Raw genomic sequence first — 8,798 nt, 5'->3', positions numbered from 1 at the left:
TGGACGCTATATTGCACTCAGTCCATATACCACAGAACTTAAAGGTGAATCTGTTTGCAGTTTTTAGGTTTTGCACATGAGAATCTTGCTGTCCCACATCCTTCAAATTTGGAGGGTGTTTCCAGCTGCTGCAACATTGCGCTCAACAATTTTTCTGTTGTTATTATATGCTTTACTATTCCATTTTCTACCAAACTTTACTTATATGGATATTCATATAAAAAGAACATTCACAGTAATTAATTTCTAATGTAACGTTACTTGCTGAGCGGAAATATACTGAACTTCTTATAGATGTTTCATGCGATATTTATTCTTTGCCATTATTCTATGGTTAGGCAACGGCCTTGCCACAGTGGATACACTGGTTCCCATGAGATCACCGAAGTTAAGCGCTGTCGGGCGTGGCCGGCACTTGGATGGGTGACCATCGAGCCGCCATGCGCTGTTGCCATTTTTCGAGGTGCACTCAGCCTCGTGGTGCCACTTGAGGAGCTACTCGACCGAATAGTAGCGGCTCCGGTCAAAGAAAACCATCCTTACGACCGGGAGAGCGGTGTGCTGACCACACGCCCCTCCTATCCGCATCGTCCTTGAGGATGACACGGCGGTCGGATGGTCCCGATGGGCCACTTGTGTCCTGAATACGGAGTGCTATTATTCTATGGTTAATTCTTGATATATAAATTGTTAGTTTGAGTCAAGATATGTCTGAAAGAATATTGATTTCTGTACTATGTTACTCTTAGAAATGTGAAAATTGTAAGGAGGATGCAAATGAAGAATTATGCCAATGTTGTCTAAGGAATTATTTGGATGCAAGAACTGAATGACCAATAAATTTTCCATTGCTAGTGAGGAGAAATTTCAGTTCTATGCTTATTCATTTCATTAATTAGTAATATAGGTTCCAGATGATGACACAGGCGTGACAGGGAGACACCAGTTCAGCAAACAAGCCAGTGGCACATACCCAGCTGTATTATTCTAAACCGCTACGAGAACGACTAACATATCACATCACACATTACACAGTGTGTAGCCCACTGGCCGAATTAATCTGCGTCTATTTCAGGAACATAAAAAAAGAAACATTCATTTTATTTCGAGACAGGAAGTTGGCTAGTTAACATAAGAGTAGTGTAGGTAGAATATTTTTAATATGGCGACCATGGCACTACTAGTGAGAAATACAACTTTTGTGATTAGTAAATTATATTCTTTCCAATTCTGAAATCTTTAGGATAGTAAATAAATCACTGAATTTCATGTAAAGTTTCCGGTACTGGAAAAACAGGAAGGAGTATTGGAGCGAGATCTGATCGTCATTATCCAGGGCTATGGAGTATTTTGACAATGACCAAGTGTACACACTCTTGGCTGTCTATGCTTTATAGTACCAAGGTTCGTGTTGAGTTGTTCGAGACAGCAACTTATGTATTTTCCTTCAGTAGTTAGAGGTAGTCAGATTTCTTTCTTTACATACGTTGACAGCCTGTGGATATAACTGACAATGCTACATCTCATTTTGGACAAGCTCAAATCAAATGTTTAGGCCATCTTATTTCATCATCCGGAATTCAACCGGACACTGCTAAGCTAAAAGCAATCCATGACATCCAGGTTCCTCACAATAAAAAGCAACTTCACAATTTTCTTGGTATGATAAATTTTTTTCGCAGGTTTATTAACAGCAAAGCCAACTTTGTGTAAATTAACAGGAAAAAATTCTCTCTGGATTTGGGATAATACTTCTCAAAAGGAATTTGAGACATTAAAACAGTCTCTTATAGATGCACCCCTGTTATCTCACCCCGATCTTACTACTGATTTTTGCATCTCAACAGACTCCTCAAACACAGCCCTTAGAATTCATCTCTTTCAAGAGTTCATTGAAGGCGAAACTAAGGTACAAAGAAAAAAAAAACATCGCATTTGCTAGTCGAGTGCTATCTTCTTCAGAAAGAAGAAATTTTCCAAATTTAGACCTATTATTTTTGGTAGACACACCACAGTATACACAGATCATAGAGCACTAAAATTTTTGATGTCAGCTGAACTATCTCAAGGTCGCGTAGCGAGAGGGGCTCTCTTGTTACAAGAATTCTCTTTTCCATTGTGTATGTACCAGGATTTTAAAATGTCGTTGCTGACGCTTTGTCACGCAGTTGAGACACCGGCAATACTGATCCAGCCAACACCTTTTGCCATAACAACTTCAGTTTGTTATTCATGCTCCAGTTCGCATTTGAAAACATTGTTTCCGATACCTTGCGTAACATTGCTTCAGAACAGGATAAGGATTCCATCTGGAAAGACGTGAAACAACAATGGCGCAATGTTAATAACACCACTCTACGACAGAATTACTTAATACATAACAATATTCTGTTCCGCCGTATCAAACCTGATACGACAATTTGGCTTCTTTGTATCCCAGAGGACCTAATTAACAAACTCATTCGGTATGTTCATCTTAGCTACGCGCATTATGGGCCGCGCAAATGTTTTCAGCTGCTCAAACAAACATCTTACATTTCAACAAGGAAAAGCGTATTCGCCAAGTCCTCTCAGAATGCAGACTTTGTCAAAAAGCAAAACCACTCACTGTATCCTTTGCTGCTCAGATATTCTCCATCATCCCTTTACGTCTTCGTCAGGTAGCGGCCGCTGATTTATTTGGCCCAATTCTCACTACAAACAGAGGTTACGCCTACGTTTTTGTCTGAGTGGAATTAACTTCAAAATTTGTCACTTTCACCCCATTATGAAGAGCTACGGCCTGCACTGTTTCACATGCTTTTACTAAATATGTCCTGAAAGAAGTGGGTCATGTAGCATCAGTAATCTCCGGCAATGGGTCGCAGTTCCGTTCGCGCACTTGGCGACGTACTATTCAGACTCACAAAATTTCCCCCATTTATATCTCCAGATATCATGCTTCATCGAATGAATCCCGTATAAAGGTTAATGAAGGAATTGGTGAAATTACTTAAGATCTCTTGTCATTCAAAACACAATGATTGGGACAAATACCTTCACATGTTTCAAGATGTAATAAATTCATTACCAAATACTTCCACACAGTTTTCTCCACATCTTGTTTTAAAGAATCAACATCCGCCTAACAAGATTAAAGAAATTATACCTTTCCCCAAGTCTCGCTGCCTACGGCATCACGAGATTATTCAAATTGCATTACACAATATTAAGCGAGCTGCAGACCAACGGCTGCGCCAATTGAAGTCACCAAAGAGGCATATTTCTTTTCAAGCAGGAGACAAAGTTGTGGTCCGCTCCCACAGGCTATACCATAAAGCTCGCAATCTATGTCAAAAGTTCTTTCTGTTATATAATGGTCCATATCGAGTAAGCCGTATATCACAACCTATTGCACTTGAAATCCAAACATTACGTACACAAAAATCAAATGGTGTACATCATATCACAAACTGCAAACATTTCATTGAACAGACAGTACCGTTTTCGTTGCTAACATTTAGGGTTCACTACATCGGCTTATTATATTAAATCCCAGCTACGTATGTCCAGTTTTTTATTTATATTATTTCTCCCTGTCCCGGGCATGGTTTGCGGACGTGTAGTGCCTCTGCGGCGGTAGCCCGGAACCCTAATAAGGAACTGTGGCACAAATTCCTGTCACAGCTGGCGGTAGGCCACAATGGATACACCTCTGGCGGGACAGACCTTTTCCACTTCGTTAAGCCTGGGTCGCGCGCATTTCTTTTCCAGCGTGCAAACATTCAGAATATTTCCCCGTGTAAAGGCTCCAAATAACACCACCTGTGTACTGTTCTGGCATTTGATAAAGACATGAGTTCGGAGACATCTTTTTCTGGAGACAACTTAGTAGCGTTACCTGCTTTATTTCCGGAGCGTTATAGGTTTCTTACTTACTGTAATAACTTGGAATTATTTCAGTACATTGCTGATGAATTACATTACTGTTTTCTGTGAAACTCTTTTCATACTGGCGTTTGAAGTTGACATTACAGTTGAGAATTTCGGTCATCAGATTGATGTTGATACTTCGTACATTATATCTTTGCTCCTATTTTTTGTTGGATGATCACCTCTGCTACTTTGCGATGACTACATTGAACTATATTTATGTTACATAATAACACTAACTGTAACAAGATTTTGTGGTAACGAAGGCCATTTCGTATGTTGATGTTAAGCTAGTGGTAGCAATTTTCCTGAAGTTTACTTAGAGTTTTCGTGCTAAAGGATGTAATATATTGAAAATGAATATAGGAAGATGAGACTAATTGTTTTGATGGTTGTAAGATACTTGAAGAAAGTGTGTGTTCATACGAGTTTTTAAGATGATATTTGAAACTTATGAGCAGAATGAGATATTGTTAGATGTAAGTTCCTTTTTTTGAGACTTTGGAATCTTGGATACTACAAGTGATGATTAGCAAATACTGTGTGCTGAAGTTACGACCATAGCAGCATGAAGTGTGAGCGATGTTGTTCTACATTTTCCAGAACTGCCGATGGTGATTTTCTGACGAGTTTCATAATTAACTTTAATACTATTTAACAATTAATTTTCTCTGCAGCTTTTAAGAACAAGTATAAACTATTTTACGATGTACCAAGTAACTTTCATTTCTGACCCTTCCCTTTTTGTAATAAGCAAATACTCTTCTCTGGAAACTTAACATTTTGTCTCCGATTATATACTGTTTATTAATTTTCAACTATTTTTCAGATGACATTAATGAAATAATATGATGACTTGGGATTACTTGTGTCCAATTGGCATTGTTTTCGGACTCATTGTTGAGGATCCACTCAGGACTTTACTGCATGACATACTACAGCATTCTTTAATCGTTTTTTCTCTTATACCTATAGCAGCACAGGTATCACAATTCTTACCTTTTATGATGTCTCTGTGCTACCTTCTACGTTGCTTTTTTCTCTTTTCATGTGTTTTTCAAGTAAAGATATAATCATCTGTTACTATCTCATTGTTTATCACTTGTGCTATGCTTTGCTTTATGTGGCTCTACACTTTTATTTTCTGGTAGTGTTACCTATTTCAGGATTAAGATAATGTTATGTTCTATGCTTTTAGTTAAAATTTTTGTTTTGTGTTGACCTGCTATTATTGCTTTATTATCTGAAGTTGACATGTTACGTTTTGTTACAGTTATTTCCAGACTTTCTCTGGATGATATTGCTTTTTGTTTATGCTAGACTGATTATGTATCTTTTAAACAATGTTTTGCCTTTGTTCTTTGTGACACTAATTATGTTACCACCTACTATACACATATTAGTCTATTTACGCACACTTTTGATTTGTCACACTATTATTTTCCGAGACATGATGGTACCTCTCCTTGGCTGAACTCAGGGTTTGTCCATTCCTAATGCCTGTTCCTTAAGTGTGATAGTATTTTCATTCTACATTAATATAACATTACTGTATTTTTGTTTCTATAGCAATTATGTCTTTGGTGTACCATAACTACCACTATTTTCAGCTACAGTAAATAGTATCCTCTTTATTGTCTCTGTCTATCGTTTATTTAAGTAACTTTGTTTCCTCTTTCTCTCACAAATAATTTCCATTATTGACATTATTTCAACAGTTTATAACAGATTATCATTGTGGTCTACGCAAAAACTAATGGGGTAGGGGGTTGGTTACTCTTTAACTGACACACCATGTGGCATTGGTGGCCCATATCCTTGACCTCCGTAGAGTTCATTCTTCCTTTCTGAGTTCTGAGTCTACTCTTCTTTCTGTTCTAAATATTATTCTTATTTTTCTTAGGTATCTGTGTACCTGTCCTCTGATAGGTAAACAACTTTTTTAATAATTGTACTGAAAAGAAATAGGATTGATACTGTGAAGTTAAAATACTTATTCAGACTTTATCAAAACTCTTATTTAAGAAGGTTGTATAAAATTTGTTCCGCCATTACCTGTCAATACTTTATGTAAAGTTAACACTAAAATGACGACTGCGATTGTGCAGGTTATTGTAATCATTAATATTATATATATGACTATGAATCACTTGTAAACAGAGTCTTTATGACAATTTCAATACAGCATTGTTACTGAACATATGAGGTTCTATTCGCCTTAAATACATAGAAACATTTATTTTGTAACAAATGTCCACTGCATAGTGTTAATATTATGGTATACTACCTTTAGTAGGAATTTTGTTGTACATAGATTCTATAAAACTAATTACTGTTACTGCTACACAGTATGTGACATTATTGTTACCTTCAAGATATATAAAAATTTTGCAACAAATGTCCACTTCATACAGTTATTGTACATTACCTTTAATGTTAATTTCTTGCACAATGATAATATCAATGTAACTAAGATTACGTTTCTGTCACTATGACAAATGCATTTTTTAAATGTTTTTAACTGAGCGCCAGACTAAGCTGTCGCCTGACAGGACATACGTTCTGCATCTGCGGGGATCTCATGATTGTGTTTAAGAGTCAGAGTGGACTATCACCTGACATAACGAGTAACCTGAGTCTACGTAAATATAAGTGAAACACCTGACATAACAAGTAGTCTGAAATATAAGTGAAACTCAGACTGAACTGTCACCTGACATAATAACTGGTCTGAGTCTACAAGAATATAAAGAAAGTCAGTGTGAGCTATCTTCTCTTGTAAAAGGTGTCCTATAACAAATTGAATATCAGGACTTTAAGTGTACGAAAGTATGAGCTACCACCTGATGTAACATGTGTTCTATGATTGATAGAATATCATAATTGTAACTGAATGTCAGTGTGTGCTGTCACATGACTTGACATATATTTTACAATTGATTCTACCATGGCTCAGAGTGTTTCATCACCTGAGACCCCTGTTTGTGACATAATATAGACTTTCGTCCTGGCAACCGAAACAGGGTGAGCTACCCCCGGACTTAACAGGTATTCTACATTTACAATAAGGTGGCTCAGTGTGTCCCATCACCTGATGCCCACTCTTCTTCAAGCTTATTGTACTACTGATCACTATTAAAGTCCGTGTGTCCTATCACCTGATGTGACATCTATTGTACAATCGACATTATTTGTGGCTGAGTGTGTTTCATCACCTGAGGCCCCATGTTTTACTACGGTTTACAATTAGAATTCGTGTAAACTGTCACCTGGCGTGACATGCGTTGTACAACTAGTTGTTGCTCAGTGTGTTTCTTCACCTGAGGCCCCATATTTTACTGGAGTTCACAATTACACTCAGTGTAAACCATCACCTAATGTGACATGTCTTCTTAATGTACTATTCTCCATTAAACTCGACATGTACTCTAGGTCTACTACAAGATAATGATTGTAACTGAAAATCAATATATGCTGTCACCTGATGTGGCACATATTTTATATTTAATTCTACTATTACTTTGAGTATCTTATTACATTATTTCACTGGCATTGAGAGTTCTTTCTGAGACATTTGTGCACAATTCCTGTTATATGATTAACTTCTAGCGGATATTTAACTATTTTATGCATTTTACCTCACATTCTACATTTCTGTCTGGTAAAGTTTGATGTTATTTGAGATATTTTACCTCACATATCTATGCTCCTATTTTGTACTTTTAATACTAATTTATACACTTCTCTTAATAATCTAAATGTCTGATGTCTTTGCCCTACATTTATGTGTTTCTGTTTTGTACATTTTGATGCTCTTTGATTCACTGCAATTTGACAATGTAATGATATTATGCATTTTACTTCTCATTCTATGTTTCTATTGGTAAATTTCATTGCCGTGTAATACCATTTTAATTGGAATATTATGTATGTTTTGTATTGTATCTTACATTGCATTTTTTAACAAATTTCGTGAGGAAATCTGTGCTAACTGCACAGATCCCCCCACAAAATTCTGGTCCAGCTGACCAGAGGGTTATGAAAGGTATGTGCTAAGGTCTGATCAGGGTAGATCCAGAAAATGAAGTTGGTAGTTCCCAACTGCAAGGTGGAATGAGTATAATATTTTTGAGTATGACGATCGTTGATGGTTAAGAGAGCCGAGCACATATGGTAAAAAAAAACGTGAGTTGCAGCTAGGTGCCCGGAGGATGCAGATGTGTGGTGACAGCTTTAGGGTAGGAGTTGCACTGGCTGCGCAGTTACGCTGAGGAAACCTTAGCACGAAAATGAGAGAAGATATATAATGATTTCAAAAATGGTTTTTGTTAGATAATATTCAGAGTTAGGATTTGTATGTCCAAAGTTTGACGCAGTAAGCGTTCTGTAAAAAATTTTGTAAGGGTGATTCATGTTACAAAAATGTTGGAAATGTTAGGTTTTGTGTATGACTTAAAATTTTAACAATATTGAGAACAACACTGTGTTTAAATCTAACAGCATGAATCACAATCCACATCCTTTGCTTGTATTGAATATGAAAATGAGTAGTAAAGTTAGCCACCAATGAAATAACGCAAAGAAAATGAGGCCTCTATGCAACATATATATACAGTTCATGGTTTGAAATCGATTTTGGTATAACTAAAGTTATCAGAGCAAAGTTATTTCAAATAACTAGTTTTATGCCATTGCACAACTGGCATTATTCAAGGCAAGATATAGTTTCATTAAGTAAACTTCAGGGCCAAGAGTTAATTTTTCAGTACCATTTTAATGCCATTGCACAAACAGCATTATTCTCTTAAATTTGATTGAGTGAAATGCATGTTTGATTACTGGCAAAGTGGAGGAATGCAAGAAACAAGTTTGCAGACGCACTCAGA

The 8,798-nt window shown here is 36.7% G+C and overlaps 1 pseudogene; it reads left to right on the top strand.

Moving 5' to 3' along the window:
- Nucleotides 1-337: 337 nt before the first annotated feature.
- On the top strand, nucleotides 338-454 carry LOC126429582 (5S ribosomal RNA; annotated as a pseudogene).
- The last annotated feature ends 8,344 nt before the right edge of the window (nucleotides 455-8,798 follow it).

The sequence above is a fragment of the Schistocerca serialis genome, chromosome 1 (assembly GCF_023864345.2).
Source record: "Schistocerca serialis cubense isolate TAMUIC-IGC-003099 chromosome 1, iqSchSeri2.2, whole genome shotgun sequence".
Lineage (NCBI taxonomy): Eukaryota > Metazoa > Arthropoda > Insecta > Orthoptera > Acrididae > Schistocerca > Schistocerca serialis.
The sequence above is the reverse complement of the archived record's forward strand: the minus strand, read 5'-3'. Positions and strand labels throughout refer to the sequence as shown.